The 12043-nt window shown below is 33.6% G+C and overlaps 2 protein-coding genes across 5 annotated transcripts in view; both read right to left on the bottom strand.

The window, feature by feature from the left end:
* LOC123526984 (elongation factor 1-delta-like) overlaps nt 1-12043 on the bottom strand; it is an 84229-nt gene that overhangs the window by 37129 nt on the left and 35057 nt on the right. The window lies entirely within an intron of this gene.
* LOC123527784 (fucolectin-like) overlaps nt 7697-12043 on the bottom strand; it is a 32418-nt gene continuing 28071 nt past the window's right edge. For 2 of the 3 annotated variants that reach the window (XM_053523765.1, XM_053523763.1), the window contains exon 6: nt 7697-11750. The gene's annotated coding sequence lies outside the window, so the exon portion shown is untranslated. The remainder of the gene's footprint in view (nt 11751-12043) is intronic. The other variant, XM_053523766.1, reaches the window with a different exon arrangement.

Genomic DNA, 12043 nt, shown 5'->3' with positions numbered 1-12043 from the left:
TCGAAAGTTTTTTCTTTGTATTTTTCTTTTGTGTTTTTTTTTTCATCACGAACAAGTGCTTTCATCTTCATTATTTTTTTTAAACACTTGTATATCCGACATCTGTTGTTTATTATTGCACGAGTGTATATGATGTTACTTTTTTGTGTTCGTTTTTTTATCTACAGCTTAAGGGAAGGACAGTCTCTAATGTTGTCAGAACTTGTTGTCCGACCCTTTTGCCCTTTGATTATGTATGTTTGAATTGTAATTGTAATAATATATCAAAGAGCAATGCCCTATAGTGATCTGTTTTTGTATTTGTCTTGAAGTTTCTTGAAGATCCATCAAGGGATTACTTTGCTTTGTGGGAATTTTATCAATTTTATTACAAATTAAGGACAATAACTCTGCAATAACTGAGGAGATCCTGATGAAAAGTGTACTGCCCTGCAGTGATCTGTATTGGTTTTAAATTTCAGCGGATTACTTTGTTATGTGGGTATTTATGGATTGTAAAATAGTTAAAGGACAAAAACTCTGGATACTGAAGTGATCCTGACAAACACCGCCCTACAGTGATCTAATATCTGATCTACTTCTGATAAAAATGACATGTAAGTCAAAACAAACAAGTGACCGAGTATTGCAGTGGCAATACAGAAATCTCTCTTACCGGTGGAAAACTTTGTTAGTGTTCGTCCCTAGTTGTTGTTGGAGTTAGGACTAAAATTGCTTCAAGGCATTTAGGAATTAAGAAACAAAAGATAATAGGTAAGGGTAGATTTCTCGGAAGCACAGAACACATAAAACACAGCCTCAGAGCCACACGTTTACAAAGTAGGCCCGCAACAAAAAGAAGCTGTGATGGAAAAATATTACAGACGGGTACTCTTGACAGATGTCGAAAGTATCTGAAACTGAGAAAAACGTATTTCTTAATGATATGAAAAATCTAGCGGACAGAATTTTACCAAATTTTATATTATGTAAGCTAGAACTAAGACAAAAAATCTAAACCAAAAAAATAATATCAACCCATGCTTGTTTTCAAGAAATATTAAAAAATATTCACTCCACCCACAAAAGTATTTTTTCATTACCCCACCCACCTAAAAATTATGAACATTTTTTTCTTACAAAACAAATTGCACAATGTTATAATCAGTTTTATGACTATTTTTCTTACTCACATGCGGAATAATGCTCCTTTAAGGTCGCATGCCTCTAGGTCAAATACATTTTGAGAAACGTGCTACACAAGCTTTCACATGTCATTTACATATATATTTGACCACGTCAAGGGACATAAATCTGTTTTTACTGAGTGAAACCTCAAATAAAAGCACTGGTGCACAACTTCGCATGCTGAATTTAATTCTTGTGTGGTTTCATGACTCTTGGCGCATATACTTTTGAGGTATATGCGACACAAATGTTTAGACCCTTTATGTACAATTTGACTGTCAAGGGCCATAACTCTTGTCTTACTACGTGAAATGCGGGATGGGGCACAAAAAGTATAACAACATTTTTAGGAAGTCACATTTGAACTTGAAGGAGATAGATCTACGTTAAGATTTTCTGGAATTTTATTTGATTTGGAGTCGGCTGCAACATTACTGGACGAAATAGTTTAATTTCAAATTGGCTGTCCACAATGTATTCGATTGGAGCACTTCCTACGACTACTCCTCCAATAAAACACCATCACTTTTAAAGGTAAAATATGGATGCACGACCTATATTGTCAGTAAATACGATATTTTTGCGCGAGTGCGCTGCATATCCGACAATTATGCACTTTCGGCGGCGAATCCTGAACTTTACAGTGGTTATCGCTTGCTGCGCGATTGAGCTGCGCACAAAATATTGTGATGAACTCCTTTAAGTTGTATGTAAGAAGGTTTCAGTGCCGTATCCGTTTGCTATGAAAAATAAATACGAGACTTAACCTATTCCTATTGCAAGGAGCTCAAAAGTTAACATTTAGGACATGGCGTATCAAAAACACAAGCAAGAGAAAATAGATGCTTCAGTTTTAACAGCATTAATACCATATATTATCCAAAACATTTGTTCACAATCATTAGGCAAAACATTAATCCAGGCTTATACAAGTGGGAGTTTTGTTCTTTTTAAATTTGTATTGCATTTCTTTAGCATCATGTTTAATTTAGACAAAAAGAAATAAGAATATCCCAGTTCCAAATTTGCTGCAGGTAACAGATTAATCTTAACCTCTTGAAGTGAAAACAAGCAATAGATTACAAAGATAGTAGGTAGGGGACGGAATTAGCCGTCACTGATATTGCAACAAGTATATAGGTCTTATCATTGCCAAGACCATATAGATATTTTCTGTTTTTTTCTTTTCAGTTTTAAACAAAATATAATTTTATAGGAATAATCTATATATTTTTAGATTCAGTCTTAAAATAGAATAACTCTACTTTTGTCTCTCTTAATGTTGAATTTTGTTAATACATGAAAGATATGAAGACCTGTGCCAGTATAAACACAAACATATCTGTTTATATCAAATGTCTGATTTTTCACGAATATGCCAGTATTCTGTTATTCAATATTTTAAAGGAAAGTCTGAATCTTTGAGTACTACAACAATAAAAACAATCAATGATTGGCAAAAGACCAAAGTTATTTGCCTTTGATTGATCACCATTAAGAAGGGGTAACGCGGATAATAGTTCCTCTGTCTGATGGCGAAAGTTGGTAAATCTTTGAGGGACAGGCCTGCAATATATGACATAATTTAAGAGAAGAGATATGAAATAGTTGGTACGTGTTTAATTAATAGAAATAGAAGTCGTTTTGACAGGGCCTATATTGCCCGTTTTGGGCCATTTAGAGGTGTTTTATTTTCGTAAGCCTGATTTGGTTCAAGATGGTAAAAGAAGAGCCGGTCAACCCAATGTTTACTCTACATGGAACTTTTTCCATGGAATAGTTCTATTTAGTGCAGGGGATTATTGTTGTTCTTAATGTAGGTAAAATTGCAATATTGCACATATTGCATATGGTCTATATAGGCCATATGGTAAAAAAACTGTGATCTTGGGCTTGATATTGAATAAGAAAACAAAATCGATTATTTGACTTGGCAACAAATCGATTTCATGCTGCAATAAAAAGAACCTGATTCTGCCCATGATATCCGACTTACTTGGCAGGTAAATCCACTTAGTGCGGCAGAAGTTCTCGTACGGAGTTTGAATTTACCGAAAAAGGAGAACTGGTAGAAAGTTATTTCTTAACGGAACATACCTAACTGTTTGTTTTAGTGCGCGTTGTGCGTAAACTACGTGTTCTTTAAATGTAAGAAAAACAGAAAATTCCCTTGTATTAGTTTCCTGACAATTAAGAGATGCTAAGTTTTCAGGTATTAGACCGAGAGAAGTATCTTACGATGGAAGGAAAGGAAAATTAATGCCAAAGCTATTTAAGTATGATCAAAAGAAATATTGTCTTGTAAGGCTCAAATGACCGTCTTAATTTTAACTTGTGAACTTTTCCGTGTAATATACAAGAGAGATTTCATGGTGCATTCATAAAAGTAACTTAGCTTTTGCTGTATAATATATTTTTTTCAGTGGACGGAACATTAAGATAAAAAAAATGATAATACGCTGAGAGAATTTGACTCATCCAACATAAGACATAATCAACATTTTTTTCAATGAATTAGTTCTATACTTGACACACCTAAAACGCAAGTTCTTCATTCTCTATCTTTGTTTTTCTGATAACGATTACAACTCTTGACCTGGGATGTTATATTCCAAATTTTAGGTGCAACATATTCGGACAATCTGCTATCAAATGCATACCGATAGTCCAGCGTAGCAGCATATGACAACATGTGTAAGAATGTGTACTCTTCTGCCATTTTCACAGTAATCATCACAGTAATCATTATCATTATTCAAATTACCACCCTGAATAAAATCGTCGTCATCATTATCATCATAATTATCGTCGTCGTCGTCGTCGTCACCGGTGGCGTCGGCGTCATCATCATCATCATCTCCGTCGTCATCGCCGTCATAATCATCATCGTCGCCGCTACCACAGTCACCGTTGTCATCAGCCTCCTCATCTTCATTGTAATCGTCTTCGTTCTCATTATCGTTCTTGTCATAATCGTCATCAGCGTTGTTATTATCACCATCATTATTACAAGTATATATAATTTGCCTTCTACATTAATCATCATTATCCCCATCCTTCTCATATCTTTTAATAGTTTTTATGATTGTTTTATTATCACATTTCACATTAGACTTACAAAATGTGTTGAGTATAAGAAGTTTTTAACAAAATTCCTTTTTTTCTGTTGAGATCAATAAATCTTTTAGTAAATTTCTTCATAGATACTGGGGTATCTATGTTAGTTGATGATTTGAGTGATATACAGGTATGTCAAGTCAAGTCAAGTCAAGTCAAGTAAAATTTATTTAAAGTCGGATATCACAACAATATAACACAAGCTCTGCAGAGCTTTGAAACCGACTGGTAAATAACATGTATGACATGATAACAAAAGCAAAGCATAGCACATTAAGCATATTAAAACTATAAAACACATATTAGATATCACGATGACAACAGAGTTAAGACTACAAGCATAAGATAGCAAATGGTAACCATAAGTATTAGAGACTAGCAGTAATAAGACCTTCACAGCTAAAGACAGACTAGCATACTACTAAAATAAACAGTTTGACACAGGTAAAACATATCAAATATCTTAATCGCCTTTTAGAAATAAACAGAATTCCAAAATGACATGATACCTAACCAGTACATGATTTTGTTGCTAATGGCAAAAACACATGCAAAATAATTATGATATATGCTGCTAATATGCAAAACACAAATACAAATGGCACAGAGCATCGGAAATTCACAAACCAGTTCATTCACAAGATCACAGGAGTTAGGAAATACAAATGGTAAGCCAACCTATGCAACAAGGCATGCAGGACACGAGCAAGACTCACCATCCCACTGAGCAATCATTGATTTAAACTGAGAAAATGAAGTTATTTCTCTAAAATGATTTGGGAGGGAGTTCCATAGTTTGGCAGCAGAGTACCTGAATGAATTTAATCCATACCTGGTTGTTCTAACCTTTGGCAGTTCAACTGTATTTGTAAACCTAAAATTGTAATGGGAGTAGATCATGTAGACCATTCTTGTTTAAAATTTTAAACACCTCTAAAGCTGTCGTTCTCATTCTTCTAGTTTCTAACATAGGAAGACCAGATTTATCAAACAGAGTTTCAAATGAACTAACAATGTCATTGTATATAAATCTAAGAGCCCTATACTGTATTTTCTCTATTTTAGATGCATTTGTTTTGCCACTAAAATGCCAGGTCAAAGGGCAGTAATTAAAGTTTGACAATATAAACGAGTGATACATGAGTCAACCTACCAAGTTTCGTCAAGTTAAAACCAATGCTCTTCATAATATTTTTAACTGCTTAGATGCTTTTTTACATATTTTGTCAACATGGGACTTGAAGTTCAACAAAAAATCAAAAGTAACACCGAGCAGGACTACTTCTTCTTCACACTTAATGCTTGTATCATTTAAATTCAAACTAAGATTAAGGTCATGTGTCCTAGCCCCCAGAGATATGGCCTGGAATTTCTCAGAGTTAGCTTGCATCAGCTTGTCAGCAAACCATTTGATAAGTTTCAGACTCTCTGATTCAAAAACAATAACTAAGTTTGCCGGAGAAGAGCTAGCAAATGAAATAGTATTGTCATCTGCATAGTTATAAAGGTCAGACTGGGTGATGAAACTGAAAATGTCATTCATGTAAATGTTAAGCAAGATAGGACCCAGTATGGATCCCTGAGGAACACCCTTGACCACATCCCTGAAGGAGCTGTAACAAGAGCCAAGTTTAACACACTGTTTTCCGTTGGACAGGTAACTCTTAATGAGTGAAACTGATTGTTCTGACACATAGTAGTGTTGAAGCTTTAGTAGGAGGAGGTTATGGGGTAAACAATCAGAGAGATCCATCAGTACCGCTACTAGATACTTATTAGAGTCAAGTGCTCTTTTCAAGTCTTCTGAGGTTTTCAGCAGGGTGGTATTACAGCCATACTTTGGCCTGAAGGCCCAAAGCTTGGGTTGAAAATACCATCGAAATGCTCTAGCAACTGTGTATAGATGGCTCTCTCAAAGACCTTTGATGTGACTGGAAGAAGGCTGACAGGTCTATAATTACATTTGTTAAGTGTGCTTTCCTTCTTATAAATTGGTGCAACCTGAGCAACTTTCTTGTTCTCAGGAGAAGTAGACAGTTCGAGGCACTTAATTATGAGAACTGATAAAGGCTGAGATACAACAGGTCTACAAAGTTTGAGTATTTTGACAGAGATTCCGTCATAGCCAGTAGCCTTTTTAATACTCATATGTTTTATCTGTTTTTCCACAAAGGTTGTATCAATAGGTTTAAAGTGAAGCTCAGGATTACATAAATTCATTTGGTCAATCACCTTTATACTCTCATGTCTATTGTCAATTTTAACATTTGTACTTCCAATTGATTTGGCAACATTAACATAGCACTCATTGAAAATATTACATATACTTTCTTGGTCAGACACTAGCTCATTATTTTCTTCAAGTAGAATATGTTCCAGAGTAAAATTACCCTCATTTGAAATTGTTATAAAAGGTTTAACGGTGTTCCAAAAATCTTTGCTTTTGCATCCACCACTGCATCTATCAATAAAATGATTTCTCACGGACTTTTTCTTTAGTTTATTTACAAGATACCTTGCTTTTCTGTACTTATGAAACAGTTGCCTTTTCTTATAAATGGCTTTCTGAGATCAGTGTTCATAAAGGGTACTGGTTTTGCAGTCTGTTTTCTTGATTTAACAGGAGCATACTTGTCAAAACAGTATAAAATTGATTTGCTAAAAACCTCTGATGCCATATTAACATCATGGCTCCTAACAATATCAGTAAAATCAATAGAAGATAAATCTGACAAAAAATGTTCATGGTTAAAATTTCTAAACCTTTTATACTTGATCCATCTAGCTTTGCCCTTTGGCACATAACAATTCATTTAAAAACCAATAATATTATCACCGGAAACGCCATTTTTTGGTGTTGGTGTGTTCGATTTTTGCGTCCTGCTTGTATCCAAGGTATCTGATTTGTATCAAAAGGTAGATGGAAAATATAAAAGTATTGCAATAATGACAACATAATTTCTTTAGTTGTCATTAACAGCACGTGAGTCACCTTACATAGAGTGCCTGCTAGACTTTGTCGGCATGGGCAAAATCACCGGAAACGCCATTTTAGTGGGCAAGAAACAAATTCAGCTACATATGAATCCTTGCTATATAAGTTGTCATTATGTGGCTCCATGATTTATTACCGAATGGCAATGTACTTTCATAATTGTACGTAACTGTTGTGTATGTGCATTGATAAACGGATGTAAATTTATTCTTTTAACCCTTAGCCTGTTCTGCCTTTGCGACCAGTGCAGACGAAGATCATGGTCTGCATTGTTCGCCATTCAGTCAGTATCTGTTTGGTAAGCACCCATTTTAACAGTTAATGGTACTGTCTAAATTAAAAGATGGACAAATTCATTATAGAAATTAACAAGGATAAGGGTTGGGCGGACATGGTAAAAATGATAAAACAAAGGGAAAGAAGTAAAGACGTTTATTGATTCCAATTAACATTTGTTAATACATATGATAATGATGGACAATAAGTAGGGCACAACATGCACAAAATCTAGATTCATGTAGATTGTGATAAATAACACAAGCAACCATAAACAATTCTTTATTATTACTGTTTCAAGAAGCTAAATTTCAACAATTTGTTTTTTCAAATGTTGCCTATGTAATGCCGAATACTCCTCCATTATAAGTCCATATATTTCTGTCCTTCCACTGAAAATCAATTTTCTACCAAACATTGTCAATGAGCTGTGAGTTAAACCGTCTGTTCTTCCTAATATTTTCCTAATATATAGCTTAATATAAAAAGCATAAGCAATAAAACACGATAATGTCAAAAGTAGTTAAACCAGAAAAAGAAGTAAATTATTTATATATTTAACCTTTAGCTTGCTGGCGGCAAGTGATTCTGCCTTTGCGACCAGTGCAGACCAAGATCAGCCTGCACATCCGTGCAGTCTGATCATGGTCTGCACTGTTCGCTATTCAGTCAGTAAATTTTTAGTAAACACCCCTTCAAATGATAAATGGCACTGCCCATATTGGAAGAGGACCAGTCCATTATAGAAATTTAGCATGGTAAGGGTTAAATATGGAAGACGTTTATTCCTATTTTCTTGCTTGTACATACGTGGGATGATCAAGATATAATGTCATTGGAGCGGTGAAAACGCGTTACATGAAAAGAAAACATATAATACCTGTCTTTTTTGCAGTATTTTATTCTTCAAAATATTGTAAAATATATTGCATAGTTCTTGGAAATTCGACATTTACAATAAGCTTTGTAAAGGTGAACGCCGCATTTAATTGACGTTGCTAATGTCAGAACTCGACATTTTGTACAATTAAGCGAACTTTAACCTGTGATGATGAAACAAACATTTTAAGGGTACACATCAAACCGACGTTACACCATATGAAAATATCTTGTGATATGGGGGAATTGTTTGGTGTTAATTGTGGACAGTCATTTTTCTGTTCTTGAAGCGAAAATTAATAAGCATGTGGCGAAATGGTGTTTACAACGGTATACTTTGAATTTCTATGTGTCTAAATCGAAACAATCCGAGGAATGAATATCTACCAGTGTTATCAAAATTGAATTTACGTAGATACTGTTTTAAATTATATAATGAATCAACGTTGAATTTAGGCGCCGTTACTTCTTGATCAACCTTCGTATGTACAGTATTTTATTTTTTGAACCTCATTTATGACAACATTTCCGACTTAAGTAAATAATATTATTCCAAAACCGATTTTTTGTTTCGAAATATATGATAGACCAGTGTGAATTACAAATATAATCTTTCGTTTTATTTCAATAAACCAATAAAATGCGTAAATGGAATTCATCTGTCAGGAAAATGGTGTTTTGTAAAATGTCAATAGATTCTAATTGAATAGGATAAAAGATGGAACATTGTTTAATTACATTTATATGTCCTGGTTAAATATGATGATAAATGATAAAATATTATATAATATAATAAAATCTTGAATACGAGAAGCTTAACACAGCTAACATAAGGCACGGAAATCAGAACAGTACATGGCTTTATTAGAAAGGATCAAAATGAGAAATAATATGTGTTTAAGTACTTTTACAAAAATGTTAATTATTGATTTCAGAACACGTACGAAACACTTATTTTAACTATTATTCATTTGTCCTGACTTTCTTCTTTAAAAGGACAATGACTAAAAGAAAAGATCTTTACATAACACTATCTTGAAAGTCATACCTATATATCTTGATCTTTTTGCAGTATTTTATTCTTCAAAATATTGTAAAATATATTGCATAATTTTTGGAAATTCCACATTTACAATAAGCTTTGTATAGGTGAACGCCGCACTTCGATAACGCTGCTAACGTTAGAAGTCGACAATATAAACCGATCTTTAATCTGTGATGATGAAACAAAAATTTTAAGGGTAAACAACAAAGCGACGTTACGCCGTATCATGAAAATATCCTGTGATTTGGGGGAATTGTATGATGTTAATTGGGGACTGTCGTTTTTCTGTTGATGAAACGAAAATTTATAAGCATGTGGCGAAATGGTGTTTACAACGGTATACTTCGAATTTCTATGTGTCTAAAACGAAACAATCTGAGGAATGAATATTTACCAGTGTTATCAGAATTGAATTTATGAAGGTACTGTTTCAAATTATATAATGAATCAACGTTGAATTAAGGCGCCGTTACTTCTTCATCAACTTTCGTATGTACAGCATTTTATTTTTGGAACTTCATTTATGACAACATTTCCGACTTATGTAGATAATATTATTCCAAAATCGATTTTTTGTTTCGAAATATATAATAAACCAGTGTAAATTATAAATATAATCTGTCGTTATATTTCAATAAACCAATAAAATGCGTAAATGGAAATCATCTGTCTGGAAAATGGTGTTTTGTAAAATGTCAATAGATTCTAATTGAATAGGATAAAAGGTGAAACATTGTTTAATTCCATTTATTTTATGTTTTTCGGTGGTTTATCGAAATATAACGGTGAATTATATCCTGATAAACTCACTGGCCACTCAGTGAAAATTATCAAATCTGATACCCGGATTAACGTCAAAAAGTTTACCGAGCGTACTGAAAGCCAGAAACAATATGACGATGACGTCGTTAAAATGACGTCATCTTTGCGATGCTTCCTGATAAAATTTCCCGCAAATTTCGACATTTTATTGAAATAAACACAACAAAAGTAGAGTTTTAGACATAAAATAAACAGAAAAATTGTTGGTATCGATGTAATATCACGGTAATTTCACTCGTGAACACCAAAAGTTGTTATTTTCACTCGTGGCTGCGCCACTCGTGAAAATATCACTTTTGGTGCCCACTCGGTGAAATTATAACGTGATATTACACCGAAACCAACAATTATCCTCTATTTATATGTCCTGGTTAAATATGATAATAAATGAAACATAAATCATATAAGACAATAAAACCTTGAATATAACAAGCTTAACACAAATAAAATAAGGCATGGAAATCAGAAAAATACATTGTTTTGTAAGAAATTATCAAAATAAAAAAAAAATATTTATGTATTGCACTTTTGCAAAAATGTTAATTATTGATTCGAGAACACATGCGGAACACTTATTTTAACTATTATTCATTTGTCCTGACTTTTTCCTAAACAAAAAGAACAATGACTAAAAGAAAAGATAATAACATAACAATATCTTGAAAACGAGTCCCTAAACAGAAATAACGCAAGCATTGAACAAAAATACATAAAATACATAAAAGCCAGAATGCCTGCTTCATTAAATGACTGACATGTAAACACATATTCTGTTGAAAGATACTGTAAAACATATTTCTAACACGACCCAATTTGTTTTCCTATTAAACAAAGAAGGCTTATTAAGTGTTATTAAACAATTATTCATTTTTCTGACGTCACATTTATTACGCCATAGCGTCAAACGGCATAGCGGCGCGCTGGAAAAGAAACAAACAGAAAATAGACAAATATTTGAAAGATGTCGTCAAGGATGTACATTATAATCCTTGATAGGGTTCTAGAATCGAAATATTATATCTCAAACAGTGATTTGCTCTTAAATTAAAATCATTATTTATCGTTTAGATGCGTATTATTATATCAATCGGGTTGCAATCTCGTGATATGATTCCTTCGCATCTAAACTGCAAAAATGATTTTATTCAATGACAAATCACTGTTTGGGATATATTATTTCTTAATCATAAGTAATGAACAGACATTGTTTTGTTGAAAGGATCAAGTTAAGAATGGAACATATTTAAAATATCAGTTCTTCTAAAGGCTGTCATAAAGCTGAAACAGAACGAATCTTTTCATTCACTTTCGTTCGTAAAGCTGAAATTCAAGATGAATGTTGTTTCCAAAGTTTAAAGCTGCAAAATAACTAATCTGGTCTTCTAAAAGTTGTCCTTGAACACAATATTGAATCAAAGTATTTTGTTATCCAAATGTTGTCCAAAAAAGCTGGAATGTAATGCAAAAATATTCTTTTAGCATACATGTTTATCTTTTATTCTAGAACATAACTTATAAAACAAGGGGGGCCTCCGTGGCCGAGTGGTTAAGGTCGCTGACTTCAAATCACTTGCCCCTCATCGATGTGGTTTCGAGCCTCACTCGGGGCGTTGAATTCTTCATGTGAGGAAGCCATCCAGCTGGCTTACGGAAGGTCGGTGGTTCTATCCAGGTGCCCGCTCATGATGAAATAACGCACGAAGGGGGCACCTGGGGTTTTCCTCCACCATTAAAGCTGAAAA

This window comes from Mercenaria mercenaria, chromosome 14 (genome assembly GCF_021730395.1).
Source record: "Mercenaria mercenaria strain notata chromosome 14, MADL_Memer_1, whole genome shotgun sequence".
Classification (NCBI taxonomy): domain Eukaryota; kingdom Metazoa; phylum Mollusca; class Bivalvia; order Venerida; family Veneridae; genus Mercenaria; species Mercenaria mercenaria.
Note: the sequence above shows the minus strand (reverse complement) of the source record. Positions and strands in the feature narration are given on the sequence as shown.